General features: G+C 34.7%; 1 protein-coding gene across 1 annotated transcript in view; it reads right to left on the minus strand.

Annotated features, from left to right (window-relative positions):
* Positions 1 to 19,840, minus strand: part of LOC136855725 (protein turtle homolog A-like) — a 143,710-nt gene extending 123,870 nt beyond the window's left edge. The window contains exon 1 of the mRNA XM_067133063.1: positions 19,711 to 19,840. The gene's annotated coding sequence lies outside the window, so the exon portion shown is untranslated. The remainder of the gene's footprint in view (positions 1 to 19,710) is intronic.
* Between the last annotated feature and the right edge of the window lie 214 nt (positions 19,841 to 20,054).

Here is a 20,054-nt window from a genome sequence, read left to right on the forward strand (position 1 = left end):
GGTTTCGTAACCCCACAGGTACCCCAGGTTAAGAACCACTGCTCTACAGACAAGTTTTTTAAAAAGAGATTCCCATTTCCCTTCAGATCCAAGAAAACGCCTTTTGCTCAGCATGACAGACAACAGAAAGCTCATCTCAGGCAATATTATTATGTTATAGACATGAATGATAGAAAATAGGGACTAGAATTAATGCTCAAGAACACACAGAAATCTGAAGTAAATGCAAAGAAATGACAGATGTTTCTCCTTTCCTATAAAAGAGAGATAAACATTTCTTGATGATTTCAGTTATATTCCAGTGTCTAAATCAATGAGAAATACTTCTCTGGCTCTACAAAGCAAAGAAAATTATTTATCGATGGTTTCCAGAACTTCCGAAAGTCTAGATGAATTAGAAATATTTATAACATTCTATAAAGAAAGAGAAATAATTCTGTATGATTTCAAGCGTTTTGCCAAGTCAAATCACAGGGAAATTAAAGTACTTCGTTCAGCAATAAAGAAAGTAGCCTATTATTCAGCACGTATAACGCCATAACCAGTTGGACGATACCTCAGTTTGAAAAAAAAAAAAAATATAATGTAAAAACTTTGGGTATCGAGCTTTTCCATAATAACATTTTGAAAGTTTATGAGATAGAACCATTCAGTAAAAAATTATCACCAAAACGCTTCAATAACATTGGAATCAGTGAAATACAGAAAAGGGTAATAAAACCATTCAACGCTGGGCTAAGGAAATAGACTGATTCTGGTGGAGAAAAATAAACCTTTCAATTACGTGGAATCCACGAAAATACGTGTGGCAAACTGTAAAGGTCAGGGAAATGGCATAACACAGAACCCTTTTCTAATACAAAGAAACATGTAAATAATGAAAAGATTTTTCATTTTATCCAGCGTCTCTTTCTCATAGTGAACGTAAAATAAAACACAGGATTAAAGACGTAGAGGAAATTGACAGATAACACGAATGCAAATCGCAGAAGGGGATTTTCTAGAAACTCCAACCGAGAAAAATACTTCCAGTTCCAGAACTCTTTTCTTTGTTCTTTCCTTTCAAGGGGCCGCCTGGCCCAGAAAAATACAAAACAAAATCGTTGTGCCTGAAGTACGCCAAGAAAGCCCTCATCAAGCATGGGGGTTTTAGCAAGGTCGAAGCACTCTAACTAATCAGGACCATGAGAGCTTGACCGAGAGTGGCAACTGGCGAAGTTCATAAGTAATTGCTCGTTCCAGTAGCATGAACCCCACTTCTTCTTCTTCCCCCCATTTCAAGGAGTCCTAAGACCACCTTACCCAGTCTTCTACAACGCGTCGTCCCCGTGGTGTGGGGGTAACGCCGTCACTGCACCTCACGTGGTGCACTGTAGGCATTACTTAAAAGTTCTTTGCAGTGTCCCTTCGGCCCTTAGCTGCAACCTCTTTCATTCCATTTACTGTACCTCCGTTCTGATCTCTTTATTCCCTCTGACTTCCCACCCTCTCCCAACAATTTGTTTCAGGCCTTCTTGAGGTTTTTTCTCCAGTTTCAGGCCTTCCAGCGATAGATGACTTCACTAGCGGATCTGATGGGGGAGGGTTGGGGTGGTCACCTGGGCACGTGGGCCCCCCATGAAAAATAATGACAAAATAATAATAATAATGTTGAAGATTTAGATACTAAAATAACATAAATGATAAATATAAAAATGGGTAAAATGAAAAATCTATTATAGAAACTAAGTATACACACACGTATATGTATGTATGTATGTATGTATGTATGTATATATATATATATATATATATATATATATATATATATATATATATATATATATATATATATATATATATATAAAATATATATATGAAATATGGAAATTGGTGTCCCCCCAAAGAAATATTCCTGGACCCGCTAGTGAATGACCTCAAGAGTCCCAGCGCCTAAATTCTATATTCCTGTATTCCCAAGACACATCGCAGCATTTATTATTCCTCCTGATTAGGCTCCAAGGTGAAGTCTTAACACCTGGGGCGAGATTCTTGCAAAAAAAATAAAAAATAAAATTGAATCTCATCCGCGACTTTACGACTTTCTTGATGTCGGTCACTCCAGAAATATGGAGGTGTTGTGGTGATAAGACTCGACCACGAGTTAATTAACGCTGACACCTCATTAATATTAATCACTAATGAGGGCATATAGATAGATATATATATATATATATATATATATATATATATATATATATATATATATATATATATATATATATATATATATATATATATATATATATATTATATTTATATACATATATATATTTGTGTGTGGGTGTTAATGACCATTGCACCTGAGATGGTTTTGAGAAGAGAGAAATATCTGAAACTGGATTGTGTCCTTCCTCCCACATCCGTTCTGTTCCGACAAAGAATGATCAAGTCTTAAAAAAGCCCTGGCTGCCTTTTCCTTTTTGTAATTTTTATTTTGAGTGAGTTCAAAACGGCGGAATCTAATCTAAATGTACCTTGCTATAAACAGCAAACCTATATAATTCTGAGGCTGTTCTCGCACCTTCATGTGAGTGATGGACGAAAATTTAAGAGCTTTGATTATAATGCAAAAGGTCTCACGGGTCTTCGTGTGTCAGGAATGAGGAGAATTTGTTGAAATGCCTGATTTTACTAAGAACGAAGACGTACTATAGTCATGCCTAAGTAGTGTGGTCGTAAAATTGCATAGTATCTGCATACCAAACATTTCTTATGCTTGGTATGTAGAAAATATGGTTAGTTGGATAATGACCTGCTGTTAAGAGCTCTGATACAATAAAATTTATATGAATGTCAAGATTTAAACTTTGAGACTAAAACCATGACTAAGGTCTTAGGAAATAAACAATGCAGTTTTACGACTGACACATTCATTACTGTCAGTGTCAATGTGAAATGAAGGTCTCTCAAGAAGAAATGGATTGCCCTAGTTAAGGATTGGATTGGACTGGGTTTAGGCCAACGGCCAAGCGCTAGGACCCATGAGGTCATTCAGTGGTGAAAGGGGAACTGACAGTAAGAAGTTTTGAAAGGTGTAACAGGAGGAAAACCTCGCAGTTGCAATGTGAAACAATGTTAGAAGAGGGTGGAAAGTCAGATGGAAGAAAGAATATGAAGGGAGGTACAGTAAAAGGAATGAAAGGGGTTGCAGCTAGGGGCCGAAGGGATGCTGCAAAGAGCCTTAAGTAATGCCCACGTCGCATCACGTGGGGTGCACTGGCGGCACTAGTTAGGGTTGTACCGATTTGACAGAATCAAGGTTAAAGTGTCCTTGGAATGGGGTCTTTGTAAAAAAGATTGTACTGTGAATTTGATCTCTTTCCAAAGGATGGGAGCCCAACCGTACGAGATGATGATGGTATATCTGTTCAAGAACATAAATCTATTCATATAGAACAGTGACGCATGGAACTACGTACTGACACAAAAAATAAGTGAGTCCGTATAATAACATACCCTTCCCTCCTCTCTCCTGCCAATTGTGGTATTTTCCCCGTTACTTATTTCCCCTTTACTCTTATACTTTATTTTTTATGTGATCGGATTCTATTTGTTTCCCCTCTATCCCTACATGAAATGAGAGGCAGAAAAATAAACATTATACTTTTCTCTTTCTTGTGTGTGGAAATTCAGTCCCTACGTGAAATGAGAAGCAGAAAAATAAACATTACACTTATACGCATTCGCAAATGTAAATTTCGATTAGGTGAAAGAACCCTTTTTCGTCTGAGAAATGAAATAACATTGTTAAACTATGTCTCTGCCCCCCCCCCCAAAATAATATCCCGTTTGCTAAGCTAATGCCAGCGGAATATTGACATACTCTAACAGTGTTAGATTGACAAGACAAGTGAAGGTTAGTTTATGAGTCAAATGCGGTTTTTACGAGGCAATAACTCGTTCCCCAGGACGGGTACAAAGAGTTAATCAGCTAATCAATAATAAAGGACCTGGCACGAAATTATTATAAGTGACGTTTTCATATCGTTTTATGGTGTGATAATCACGCCAGGTCGTCTGCATGCAAGCAGAGAATGCGTTATTTCCAAACGGTTTTGCTTGTGCAAATCATCCTCACCTTGACTTTTGGGTTTTTGTGAATAAGGTATGTCTAATTATGCTTAGTCCTGAGAAATATATAGTTATATGCAAGGGTATCGTAAAATACTCATAATCCATAAAGTAACATAATTTTACAGTAAACTTGAAGAATTAACGGAAGCAAAATGTAGGTAATGGAGGTAGAATCTGTCGGAAGTTCTTCCACAAAATTATCATTATTATATTTCAGTAGACGAAACCTATTCATGGAACATGGAACAAAGGGGTCACTGATTTGAAATTCAAGCTTTCACTGTAGCAGTGATTTTTCATCGAGGCTTCAAGAGAAGCGTGAAAATGAGAAGCTGCTACAAAGAACTAAGCTGAATGTTACCCTGAATACGAAAACTACAGAACAAAATTAGGCTTTTCAAAGGTCACCCTATTTTGAAAAACGAAACGTTCACTCTGTGAATTGTGAGTGCAGCATTACAAGAAAAGTCTCAAATGCCGGGGAAAGCGTGGTATCAAAGACATTGTAACTTGGGTTATACCTTTTGACGGACCACTTACACTGAATAAAGGCAAGTCGTGAAACCAAATGTCCTTCATAAATCTCTGCGTGGAAGAACGAAGAGAAGTCGTGATGGCCCCATCACTTTCCGGACACCCACGGCTCAGATGGATTCTTTACAATATCCGGGAACTTTCATTCTGTATTAAATTCATGAAGGCGTCGTGTCTTTTCTTGTAATTATTAGACAAGAGTTGATGTGAGCGTTTCTTCGTTTGGAAATGATCGGCATATTACCTCGGCTATTTAACCCTTGGTAGTTTCCCTGACTCAGTTACCAAAGAACTATTTTATTACCTGGGATGCAACAAGACCTGGAATTTTAATTCAGTTCTATAAAGTAGTTTGTTAAAACAAAGCTCATGACAATTACCACATCTCGAAACAAACTGGAGCATGAAGAAAATAAATATAAAAAAAAATTTGTAACCCTGATTTCAACAGTTAGTCAAACAAGGAAGTCATGTTTCCTGATATCTGAATGTAACTCTGAGGCAGGACGTCATGTTTCCTGATATCTGAATGTAACTCTGAGGCAATGGTTCTTAACCTGGGGTAAACCTGTACCCCCAAGGGTTACGAAACCTTAAACCTAGGGGTACGAGGCATGATAGCCAGTGCAATGGTACTGTATATTTACCATGAGAAAGTAAAAAAATTCATAATTTTTCTCTTACTATAATTGTCTCAATTACTTTTTCAGGGTTAGTGCCGTTACTCATAATTACTGTTATAATGCGCATTCATTGTATCCTAATTGACACTCTTCATTTGAAATAAAAAAAAAGTACGTTTGTTCAGTAATTGAATGCATCTAAAAATTTCTCAGCAAGGTTTGTATCACTAATCCTTTTCATACGTTTGTATTGTATTTATATTGGAAGGGGGTACGATGATATGTTCTCAGATATATCAAGGGGGTACTGCTCTGAAGATGAATCTCTTCCTCAACGAGCACTGCTTATTGATTTCGATACGTAACTGATATGTCTTCTAATCTACCGCGATCGTTCGAAGGGTTGCGTGATTCCGTCCCACAAGTGAAATATTATTACTTTAATAATTTCAAAATAGACGTTTATCTGTAATTTTTTTTACGAAATCTTATATGATTTATGAAATGATTTTAAAACAGGATTTTTCTTTCGAGTTCTGGGGTCTGTTTCGATGTTGGAAATTGATAAATTCATGATGTATTTGCATGGATACTTATAATTTAGCGTTGATATTAATTGATTCATTTATTATAATTTTGATATGAATTTATTTGCATATGAAGGCTACTGAGACTCACATTTTAATTAACTGCTTAACTCGAAATATCCATGAACAATCGTTTCATTATATAGATGTATACACACAAACACACACACACCATATATATATATATATATATATATATATATATATATATACATACACACACACACACACACACACACATATACATATATATATATATATATATATATATATATATATATATATATATATATATATATATATATATATATAGATGTGTGTCACCATAATTATAATCAATTCAGAATACATATTTCCGATCAAATATGCTGGACTTATATATTCCAAATATTTCTATATCTTATGTACTCTTTCCGCATCATAAGGAGTGACAAGTATTTATCAAGATCAAGTGCTAATGAATCATTAATGACTTTGGAAGCACACACACACTTGGCAATGAAGTCTTAAAATAACCCAGATATTCACATAATGGACTGAAAATGGGGTCACAAGTCGAAATAACTTTATTACTGAGGGTATATACTGTATAGGCTATATATATATATATATATATATATATATATATATATATATATATATATATATATATATATATATATATATATATATGTGTGTGTGTGTGTGTGTGTGTGTGTGTGTGTGTGTGTGTGTGTGTGTATTTGATTTTAAATAACGAAAAAGGTTAAAACGTGATGATTATACGAACAAAGTTACAGCCACGAAAGAAAATTAAACGATATATATATATATATATATATATATATATATATATATATATATATATATATATATATATATATATATATATATATATATATATATATATATATATATGAACAAAGTTACACCCACGAAGGAAAAATGAAACAACTGACATCTAAGTACTTTCGTCTTATTACCAAGACATAACCACAGCAACTAAGTATATACAGAGACAAGGGCATATACTGTATGTATGGTGGGTATAAGTCCCAAGGGAAGACAAAAAAGATTAGGAGGTAACCAGATAGTCAATGCATCAACATCGAAAATCTACCTATTGGTAATCCTCTTCATTCTGTCTTCCAGATCCTTCTGAGAGATATTTTTTATGGCAGGGTCAAGAGAGAATAATCCTTGGCTCTTGTATATATATATATATATATATATATATATATATATATATATATATATATATATATATATATATATATATATATATATATATATAAATGAATAGAGTTTGGTAAAGGCACAACATACAAATAGATAATGCAAGTAATATGACACGCGTGTTTCCAGCGTTTGCAAAGGCGGTATTTTTCCTACAGTTTCTCGCCAGTACGCACTAATTAACGACTTTTTGGGGTCACGAAACACAACTTTTGATGCATGAGCAGAAATCGGGGTCCTTTGTTAATACGCAAAGTGGAATTGCGAATGTCAGCCGTGCAGTGATTTCATTCTTTGTGATCGTTCCGTTTAAATCTTCTTCTTCCGCTTTTAATCTTACCGAATTTTCCGCGCCTTTCTTCGTGATAATATTTAAAAGCATAATAAAAATAAAACACGTTCTCGTGATCTAAGGAATGAGTCAAATAAAATATGCAATTACGCTAACTGGGTACGTGATTTGACACAAAAAAAGGAAGTATTGGAAATATGAGAAAACAGTAATGGTTCCGCCCCGAATTCTGTCGAGCTGAGTGGGCTTAGATGAATTTTATTCAGCAAGTTCACGTGCAGTTGCAAATTGGTTTATGCAGCTTGACCTTGGTTATAAATATGAATGCTTCTCTTTTCAAAGGGAAGGCAAAAATGAAACGAGTTAAAAATGCGCCGAAGTGTCTTCGGCGCAGTCGAGTTTTCTGTACAGCTGCTACAGGATATATTCAAGGCCACGGAAAATAGAGCTATCTTTCGGTGGTCTCGGTATAATGCTGCATGAGCCGCGGCCCATTAAACTTTAACCACTGCCCTGTGGTGGCCTGGCCTATATCGTTGCCAGATGCATGATTATGGCTAACTTTAACATTCAATAAAATGAAAACTACTGAGGTTAGAGGGCTGCAATTTATTATGTTTGATGATTGTAGGGTGGATGATCAACATAGCAATTTGCAGCCCTCTAGCCTCAGTAGTTTTTCAGATTTGAGGGAGGACAGAAAAAAGTGTGGACGGACAGACAAAGCCGGCACAATAGTTTACAGATTTATTTAGTATTCATTATCAGTATTCCAGTCGAAAATGTCAGAATTCGTGTTTTTCTTTGTCAAGATATCTTTTATGTTCACCAAAATCTAATGCTGTACAATTTGCTTAAATTGTGGCAAATCGATATAAGTTTCTGTGCTAAATAACTAAGCAGTCTTGTTGTAGAGAAAGATATGTAATACCACCAGACTGGAATTTTTTTTTTTTTCATCTCTCTCTCTCTCTCTCTCTCTCTATAGACAGACACATATATACAGTATATATATATATATATATATATATATATATATATATATATATATATATATATATATATATATATATATATATATATATATATATATATATGTATATATAAACATTTACGTGTGTGTATTCAGTCAATCGGTTTGATGATGTCTTTCGTCTTCAACACGCAACTTTCAAAACGTTTCTTGGGCGTGAGGAAAAGCCAGTAATTGTGCACAGAATATCACGAAGAACAGTATTTGTTATTTTATGCTGTTTGCTTAATGGAGGTTTATTTGCTCCTGACCAGAGATCCCACTCTTCATAGGTGTATAAAAACGCGTTCATTTTTGCACTGAAAGAGCTGCTAAAGTCATGCTTTTTTTAGTTTTCTAAAAAGAAAACTATTGTGCTGGTTTTGCCTGTCCGTCCACACTTTTTTTCTGTCCTTCCTCAAATCTTAAAAACTACTGAGGCTAGAGGGCTGCAAATTGGTATGTTGATCATCCACACTCCAGTCATCAAACATACCAAATTGCAGCCCTCTACCCCCAGTAGTTTTGATTTTATTTAAGGTTAAAGTTAGCCATGATCACGCGTCTGGTAACCATATAGGCCAGGCCACCACCGGGCCGTGATTAAAGTTTCATGGGCCGCGGCTCATACAGGATCATATCGAGACCACCAAAAGATAGATCCATTTTCGGCGTCCTTGATTATACGCTGTACAGAAAACTCAATTGCCCCGAAGACACTTCGGCTCATTTTTTTTCTTGTTTTTCTATAGTTAACTACTTGAGTAAGTTGAATGAATTCCCAAATATGTAAATTTCCCCTTTTTCCATTTTGCTGAGAAAATAAGGCACAGAGATTTCTTAATACTCAATTGAGGATGACGTGTCCATCTAATATGTTTAATATGTCGTTTTCTTATAATTTTTTCTACAAATAATTTGCTGAAGGTTGTAGATTTGATTACGGTGTGTTAATCTGTTTGTAGAATTCATCGTATTTTTGCTAATTATTCAGTACATTCAGGAATCCTCAGCTGTATCGTATTGCATCATCGTATAATTATAAAGATTAAAAAACTATATATATATATATATATATATATATATATATATATATATATATATATATATATATATATATTATATGCGTGTATTATAAGAAGAGGTAAGATTTTTTTCACCTGCGTGTCATGAAACCGTTTTACATAACTTGGCATATTACCCTACAAATTAAGCAAAACTTGTATCATAAAAACCATAAGTCTTATTCGTTCTTGCTCCGACTTACAAAGTGAATAGGCAATTTTATCATAATATCCAGTAAACCACATAAGCAAACTTTGTAAACGTTTACCTCAGTTTCGTTTCGCATGAATGGTATTTATTTCTTCGACTGTCAGTTTGAAAACGGCACGATTTCACACTTAAGATAAACTAGTAAAAAATACATCGAAGTTTCTTCGGCGCAGTCGAGTTTTCTGTACAGCCGCTACAGCGTATAATCAAGGCCACCGAAAATAGATCGACTTTCGGTGGTCTCTGTATAATGCTGTATGAGCCGCGGCCCATGGAACTTTTAACTACGGGCCTGTGGTGGCCTATCATATATCGTTGCCATAAGCACGATCATGGCTAACTTTAACCTTGAATAAAATAAAACCTGCTGAGGCTGGAAGGCTGCAATTTGGTATGTTTGATGACTGGAGGGTGGATGATCAACATACCAATTTGCATCCCTCTAGCCTCAGTAGTTTTCAAGATCTGAGGGCGGGCAGGAAAAGTACTGACGGACAGACAAAGCCGGCACAATAGTTTTCTTTCACAGAAAACTAAAAGGCTAAAGAGCTGTTGAATGACAGTGAAAAATTGCTGTGTGTAATTTCATAAAGACAACTAAACCGATGTCACTACCCTGGAGGTAACTCCATAATCAAAGTGGCTGGAAACATTTGGCAATCGGCCACTTTTGATAGGGAAAAAGTCCTTACAATAAACGAAGCCATTTTCATTTAATTGGTTCACAAAGGGCTAATGGATATCCAGTAATTACAGATACATTAACCAATCACAGGTCATATGTAAATTTCGATTCCTACCCAATCGTATAAATAGATCCATCAAGCATTCAGTATTTTAATAACCCGACAGTCAGTATTAATTAGCACTTTTATTTTACGGAGGTTTTTATATTCTATGATAATTTCGATGCTGTTCTAGAGTCAATTCCCACTTCATTCAAAAGGTTTCCTAAAATTTAATATATACTGTCTCTGTCAGGATCATTAATACGATTCCTTTAATCGAAATCGAGGCGAATCTAATTCAAAGAGGAATTGAATGACATTAAGTCAGTTGGATTAATGTTAGAAAATTTTCCAGTTAGGTTTGAGGTCTCCAGTAATGTCTTCTGGTATTGATCTAGAGCAGTGGTTCTTAAGCTTTTTTTCAGTGCCCGTACCCCTTGATATATCTCAGAATACGTCCTCATACCCCCGTCCAATATAAATACAATACAAACGTATGAAAAGGATTAGTAATACAAACCTTGCTGAGGAATTATTAAGATGTATTCAGTTACTGAACAAAGGTTTTTTTTTTATTTCAAATGAAATTTGTCAATTAGTAGGATACAGTGAATGCACATTGTAACAGTAATTATGAGTAGTAACATTAACTCTAAAAAAGTAATTGAGACAATTACAGCAAGAGAAAAATTAGGAAAATATATTTTTTACTTTCTCATGGTAAATACACAGTACCATTGCAATGGCTATCATGTCTCGTACCCCAAGGTTTAAGGTTTCGTACCCTTTTGGGGGTACAGGTACCCCAACTTAAGAACCACTGATCTAGATCAGCAATCAGATACATTTAAGGAATCACTCGCAGTTCATCGAGAGAATTACAACAAAACACTCTTTCGTCATGGACTGAGGAAGTCGAAGCTGATTCACTCTCCGATAATCCTCGAAACCTCACGTGCGTGCAAAAGCAAAACTTCATCGGCATGGAATGATAAAGTTTTAAATTAAAATCACTCGTAGATTACCCTTCACACCACACTTGCATGCAAAAGCAAAACTTTTTCCTCGCGGAATGAGAAACTTTTGAAACTTTTAAAACTGGGCAAATGAAGCTGACGGTTTTCGATCACAAGATGAAACAAGTAATAAACGTTTCTTCGGCGCAGTCGAGTTTTCTGTACAGCGTATAATGCTGTATGAGCCGCGGCCCACGAAGTTAAAGCTTCATGGGCCCCGGTGGTGGCCTGTTCTATATCGTTGCCAGACGCACGATTATAGCTAACTTTAACCTTACACAAAATAAAAACTACTGAGGTTAGAGGGCTGCAATTTGCTATGTTTGATGACTGGAAAGTGGATGATCAACATACCAATTAACAGCCCTCTAGCCTCAGTAGTTTTTAAGATCTGAGTGCGGAGAGAAAAAAGTGCGGACGGACGGACAGACAGATAGCCATCTCTATAAAAGTTTTCTTTTACAGAAAACTAAAAGCAACGACAAAACGTAGATATTCTCGTGGAAAACGTACATTCACAGAACGACAAGTTGCCAAGCGACTCTCCAACAGCAATTATAAAAGGTGGCGATGAACAAACACGGGCCATGGCAGGATTTCATCAGCGTGGCGTACAAGGCCAAAATCATGCATATGTACAAAGGCGAGACAAAAAAAAAAAAAAGGGCTTCCGCGCGCTGTCATTTATTTGGTGGAATTCCGATCGTATAATCTTCGTTCCCCAAATTAAAAATGTTCGCCCTCTCATGTGCCTGTTCAATATCCTAAACGGTTAATTCATCTTCACAGCAAGCTAACTTTTGACTTTATGCATATAAACTAACAAATTAAATTTGCATGCAAGGGGCGTTCGACACATGAGTCCATTTATGTATATCCTAACCTTATTTTTTAAATTTTTTTCCTGTGGTTATGATTAATTTTCACTGACTGTTATGTCGTTTGTCTTTTTTTTCATTTTATCTTCTTATTCTTCCAATGCCATGCTAAGACTTTATTTTTCAGTCTTAGGCTTTAATGACCCTCGTTCCTTATTAATTGCATTCACTTTTACCTTCATATTGCTTTAGCGTTCGTTCTCTCCACTTCAACTTTATTCACTACGAAGTCCTCCGAATAAATTTTATAACACACGTGATTCTTTCTGCTATGAAACTGCCGTCTGCGACTTCTGATTCGATTGTGACATGTTTTTTTTTTCTTTTACTCACGTCTTATTAGCGCGGACAATTGAGAAAAATAACAGAGAAATAATCGGATCTCAAAAGGCGTTTTTTCTTTTCCTCAAACCACTCTCCATCTCGTGGTCTACGTAAGCTCTCTTTGATTTACTATATATATATATATATATATATATATATATATATATATATATATATATATATATATATATATATATATATATATATATATATATATATATATATATATATATATATATATATATATATATATATGTATGTATATGTATGATAGAAATTTTCAACACACAATCACGCGTGGAACAGAAATAAATTTCTGACTCACATCAGGATCGAATCCAGGTCTTTCAGTTGAGAGACGAGACCGCTGCCAACCAAGCCACACAAGCCATATATATATATATATATATATATATATATATATATATATATATATATAAAATATATGTATAAACGAGAGAATGAAAGAGAGAGTTCATTTCTCATCACAGTAATCCTTCAACACTAATGAGCCAAACATATAACAACACCTCGCCAGAAATTCCGACCATTCCAAGTGACTCGATTATTCTACTGGCTGGCCTTTCTCCTCCCATCGCCAGCATTCAACTCCACATCTACTCAGTTGGATTTACATTAACCCCTTCAACTCCGACATCAATTAGCTCAGCCTCTTTGCATTCATCATCTCCATTGAAGCGTCGTGCACAATACCCAGTGGAAGCCCGCCAGCATTTTCTCAAACAGCAACTCCGCATCTGCATCTTTTATTTCAAGATTCCCCTCTCTCTCTCTCTCTGCATTGTCAGCCCTCCAGAGAGTGAAGTGGCTTTCTTGCCAGCATCCCGTCGACATCTTTTTTCCCCCCCTGACTGTTTCTCGCCTTTCATCGTTTTCTCCCTTATTTTCTACCTCATTTTGTTGGCTGTGCTTCCATCTGTCCATGAGAGCTCTAGGTAGTATTAATTTTCTTTGGGGGGAATTGATAGTAGTAGCATCTCTCCATTTCAGTTAGTCTTGCACCAGATTCTCAAAAAAGACTCCCTTATTCTCAAAAAAGAATCCCATATTTTAAAAAAAATCCCATATTCTCGAAAAAGACTAGTATATTCTCATAAAACACTCCCATATTTTCATAAAACACTCCCATAATTTCAAAAAAGACTCCCATATTCTAAAAAAACACTCCCATATTCTCAGAAAAGACTCTCATATTCTAAAAAAAAAGACTCCCAAATTCTCAAAAAAGACTCCCATTTCCCATAAAAGACTCCCATATTCTAAAAAAAAAAAACACTGCCGTATTCTAAAAAACCACTGCCATATTCTCAAAAAAGACTCCCATATTAAAAAAAAAACACTCCCATTTTCTTATAAAAGATTCTCATATTCTAAAAAAACCCACGCCTATGTTCTCAAAAAACACTCCCAGATTCTAAAAAAAATTCCCATATTGTAAAAATCACTCCCACATTCTAAAAAAAACTCCCAAATTCTAAAAAACACTCCAATATTCTCAAAAAAACACCCCAACATTCCAAAAAGCACCTCCATATTCTCAAAAAAGACTCCCATATTCTAAAAAAATACTCCCATATTCTCAAAAACACTACCATATTCTTATAAAAAGACTCCCATATTCTTAAAAAACACTCCCATACTCTAAAAAAAAAACTCCCATATTCTCAAAAAAAAAAAAAAAAAAAAAAAATCTCAAAAAACACTCCCATATTCTAAAAAAAACCTTCCATGTTCTAAAAAAAAAAACACTCCCATATTTAAAAAAAAAAAAAAAAAAAAAAAAAAAAAAAAAAAACACCCCAAGCCACAGCAAGGATCCGACCCTCGAACCATTTAGAATTTCAACGAACCCTTTCCCCCTTCAGTATCCCGGGTCATTCTTCATCTAACCTCTCCCCAAAATGCTACTTCTTCTTTCTCCTCACCCGGCCCACCACTTTTTAATAAAATTCAAGGCCGCGCTTTTTACTCCCTCCTCTTCAATTTGGAAATCATTTCGCTTTTCACTTTCACCTCGACCGTGTATTGATCAGATGTAGCACTCCGTTTCTTATCACTGGTTTGATTAAGCTTCACGTACGTGTACTCTGTAATTACTGCTATATATTTTACTGCAGCGTTATTGCACCCCATGGTATTAAGAAGCAGGATTACGGTGCGAACAAAGCGGTTGCCTGAGAAGTTGGGCAATGGATGGAAAGTTTAATTTGAAAAGATGAAAATGTATTGCTGGAACTAGCAACAGTGACTGACGAGTTCAAAAACAGGGAAATGAGATTCACGTGCAAAAATCTTATAAGTTCCGAACGAACAACAAAAACCTAGAGAAAGATTCAGTCCCTTGAGTTTACAGTAAAGTGGCTTTGGAATCATGTTGCGATACATGAAACTCGTTTCACAACACAGCCATAACAATGACACACAAAATAATACATTTATTAGCAGTTGCTTGAGGCAAAGAGTTTTTATATCTACAATTCTAAGGAGTGATTCTGTCACAAAACAAAATCATAATTGCCATTTTCACCTCATTTGCAATGCCAAAATAAATGTTGATAACAGAAATTGAACCTTTTCAGTGATGAAGTAAGATTTGTTGGAAACCAGATGGAAATTTAACCAATGAATAAAATAAACAGACAAAAATTTACAACAGTGTTCTCATTAATATATAATTTCCTGCTGAAAGATCTGTGGACGAGGTTCAAAGACGACAGTGAGCAAGTGAATCAGATTAGCTTTGTCCGTTTTGAGACTATAATTATATTTTGAGAATGTAATTATATTTTGAGAATGTAATTATATTTTGAGAATGTAATTTTTACATCGTTTTCTTTTGCTCGACGGGTTATCTAAAAAATATCAGTTAGTATACTGCAGTTGAGAACATAATTATATTTTGAGAATGTAATTATATTTCGAGAATATAATTTCGATATCGTTTTCTTTTTGCTCTACGGATTATCTAAAAAAAAATACCAGTTACTATACTGCAGTTGAGAGTATAATTATATTTTGAGAATATAATTATATTTTAAGAATAAAATCATATATTGAGAATGTAATTTTGATATTTTTTTCTTTTTTGCTCTACGGATTATCACAAAAACAATATCAGTTACTATCCTGCAGCTTTCAGTAAAATGCCATTTAGCCAAGATGGATTCTTCTTTTCATGAAGGTGGAGAAGGATTAGAAAATAACATTAAAAGATTCTCATACGTTCTTCACATTGTTACTGTTAAATTTCTACCTCAACATTCACACAACAGTATTCAGAGAGCCAGACTGAAGTTTATTCATATTAATAGATGTTTTGACTTCCTGAAATGGATAATGTGATTCCTGGGGGTTAGCACGAAGATATTACAACAGTATTATGAGAGTCAGACTGAAGTTTGATTCATATTAATAGATGTTTTGACGTCCTGAAATGAATCATATGACTGCTGGCGGTCAGTCAGACTGAAGATATGTTTTGACAACTGAAAGCATTATGATTGCTGGCGGTCAGAGTCAGACTGAAGTTTGATTCACATTAATAGATGTTTTGACTTCCTGAAATGAATCATGTGATTGCTGGCGGTCAGCACGAAGATATTGCAACAATATTATGAGAGTCAGACTGAAGTTTGATTCATATTAATAGATGTTTTGACTTCCTGAAATGAATCATGTGATTGCTGGCGGTCAGCACGAAGATATTGCAACAATATTATGAGAGTCAGACTGAAGTTTGATTCATATAAATAGATGTTTTGACGTCCTGAAGTAAATCATATGACTGCTAGTGGTTGGCACGAAGATATGAACGAAGCAACGAGCAGATCAAAAAATCCTTTAGACCAAAGCGACTCGAACAAATCCGTTAAGAACCTTTCCATCGCGAGTTATCAGACATTCCAAGTCAGGATTAGTTAAGCGGTGTGCAAAGGTACTGGGACTGTTGCTGTTGCAACAGGCATTTTGGAAGTCTAATTACATGGCCTTGCTCATTAGGCGCTTGGAATAAAACATGAGTGTTCCGGTCATCAGCAACCGCCCTCGAACTCCAAAGTGAGTCTTTATACTTTTCCAGCGATCTTCGGGGACAATCAATGGAGGAAAATGTTCGCATTTTCTGACCTTCTGAAGTACAATTTTCTCTCTCTCTCTCTCTCTCTCTCTCTCTCTCTCTCTCTCTCTCTCTCTCTCTCTCTCTCTCTCTCTCTCTCTCTCTATGTATATATATATATATATATATATATATATATATATATATATATATATATATATATATATATATATATATATATATATATATATATATATATATATATATATATATATATATATATATATATATATATATATATATATATATATATATATATATATATATATATATATATATATATATATATAAACACTCACACACACACACACACACACACACACACACACATATATATATATATATATATATATATATATATATATATATATATATATATATATATATATATATATATATATATATATCATCGCCAGTCTAATCAACGAGTGTTCAGATCTGTCAAAATAAGCATATGAAGACATTCATGAATTGACAGATGTATAATTTAAAGTATTGCACTAGCTAGACCACGTATCTTACTTTTTTCGGTAAGATATATCAAAATTGATTTATGTATGTACATAAACCAGAGATAAAGACGGAAAGGCGATAGAACCAGTAATTTTATCCACTTTGAAACACCGCGAATAAAGATTAACTTATGTTTTAAGAAAAGCGAGTTATCCCCGCTCTGTCCGTCACATTGTTGAATTTGAACTGATGTTATATTTTGCAATTATACAATATCCTCTGTTTATTTTCAATAAGTTTCATTTGCAGGTCCATTCAACAGACCACGCAGCAAATGGTCTTATATAACAGCCTTTGCCTGCGATAGGGAAAGAATATGTCTGCGGAAAACCATTGCTCACCCATGTCAGGGGAAAGAGATTGATATCAACCCTCGTGAGAGAGAGAGAGAGAGAGAGAGGGGCGGGTTTGAAGTCGAGAAATCTCTTACGCTGCAGCATACACGCTGGATTAAAAAAAGCCTGATGTATAACATTTCCATAACGGAATTGTGTCCAGAATTGAGAAAGGGTAAGGAATCCTATTTCCAGAGAAGTTCTGATCCGACCCATTTCTTTACGGCAAGAAAGTTTTTGGGGTATTATTTTTGCATATATATATATATATATATATATATATATATATATATATATATATATATATATATATATATATATATATATATATATATATATATATATATATATTCTTCCCATCATCATAAACTATAAGGGTTTATGTTTGGGAAAGTATAAAATGTGGAACCGACAGTGGCGTATGTGAGATCAAAATGCAGGCAGTCGCAAATCTCTCTGTAATCCTCTTGCAATGTTCGCTTGAAAATGTTCGCGGGTTTTTTTAACCTGTAAATATTGTAGAGGAAGCGGTATGGATTGCATTATGAAGAATCCCAGTGTTTATTGTATGTCCAACGTAAGAAGTGAAAATGTGAAAAATAAATAAATAAAAAGCGCAGGCACGAAAACCAAGTTTTCGATTTTCATGCTTACGTTATCAATTATTTATTTTATAGATTGAAGGTGGTGATGGTGAAATAAGTGTGTATCTATTTATGTGTATACGTGCATATATATACATACTGTATATGTATGCATATATATATGTATATAATATATATATATATATATATATATATATATATATATATATATATATATATATATATATATATATATATATGCATATATATACATACATACATACATACATACACACACTTATATATATATGCGTGTGTACGTATGTATGTATACATGTATACTTTTGTCTAAGAGTTTCAGACGTAATGCCTACACGAATTCATTTTAAGGAATAACTAATTTCATCACCTGCCATATACTCTGTATGCATATTATATATATATATATATATATATATATATATATATATATATATATATATATATATATATATATATATATATATATATGTGTGTGTGTGTGTGTGTGTGTGTGTGTGTGTGTGTGTGTGTGTAAGTATTTGTGCCAAGTTATACCAAGATTTTTGGTCAGCTAAAAGTCGTGTCATCCCTATTTGATTATACCCATATTTATACGTAGACAGATCTGAATTTGGTTTTTCGCCCTGTTATTTGGTCACGAATTTGTCTGAAAATATAGAAGACGTTTCTTTATGCTTTGGGAATTGCAAAGCAACCGCCTTCGAATTGAAGAAATAGTCAGAAAAAAAAATAGAAAAATCTTGCTCTAGGAAACTAAATTCTGTCACTTACCTTTCTTTGCCTGAACAACTAAATAGTTTCTAGCAACACTTGCAAACTAAGATTTGATTTAATAATGTAGTACACAACGAGGGACAGAAATATCACACATCTCTATTTTTTTATGTAACACTATCAATATATTCGCTGTACGTTTCAATTACGTGGGTTTTTTTTCCTGCCAATCTCATATTTTGTCCCCAGAATACATTGCATTATCATTGTATTAGCTGAAGTTTCGTTTAAGTTATTTCAAAACATATATATCATTAGTAACACCAAAATTGAAAAGCCATGAAATCTGAAGACTTTCAAACGAAAAATGAAACAGATGTGGAAATGGTGAGGAAAACTAAATTGCTGTACCATTTAATTCTCACGTGAGTTTGACAGACGTGGATAGGTAGCATGTCGTAACAGATAGGACAGTTGTGATATAGGACGATAAGGGATATAGGATATTGGGTGAAATAGGGACAGATGACGTTGAAAAAAATAAACATTTTGCTCTCTCTATCCAGCAAAACTTGGAGCACAGTTTTTCTCTGCTGACCTTCGGTTCAGAGGGCTTTTATTTTCTGCGTTCACACCTCCTCTTAATCGCATCGCATGTTCTGGCGATAATCACATTCGCAAACAGGAAAATTTTTCAGTAATATTTCACCGCCGCCGAAAATAAATCACTCGAGCATTTGTCGAAAGATTCCGTTAAGAACTTTCGGAGAACAAGGGACTGGTTTACCTCTTGTGAGCAGAATATTTATCAAAAATTTATATCTCGGAGCACGCAGCAAATACGCCAGGAAAGAGACGTGGTCACCACACGGCCAAAGAGCAGACACACCTACTCTCGGAGTGAGTGGAAGGTCACTAGCAGGACTGCGCTCGCTGAACCTAGCTTCAGCCTCTCGCTGGTTTTTTTTTTTCCCTTTTGCGCATGCGCCTGGCACTGTCTATCGCACTGCAACCTTAAATAAAAACTTGTGGCTTTGAAATGCGGCTTATTTCTTTGCTTTTTAATCTAAAGGGTATGAAAATGACTGTGGGGCATTTATGCGGTCCTTTCGAATTAGGAAAAAATTCGAT

Source organism: Macrobrachium rosenbergii, chromosome 32, assembly GCF_040412425.1.
Source record: "Macrobrachium rosenbergii isolate ZJJX-2024 chromosome 32, ASM4041242v1, whole genome shotgun sequence".
Taxonomy (NCBI): Eukaryota; Metazoa; Arthropoda; class Malacostraca; order Decapoda; family Palaemonidae; genus Macrobrachium; species Macrobrachium rosenbergii.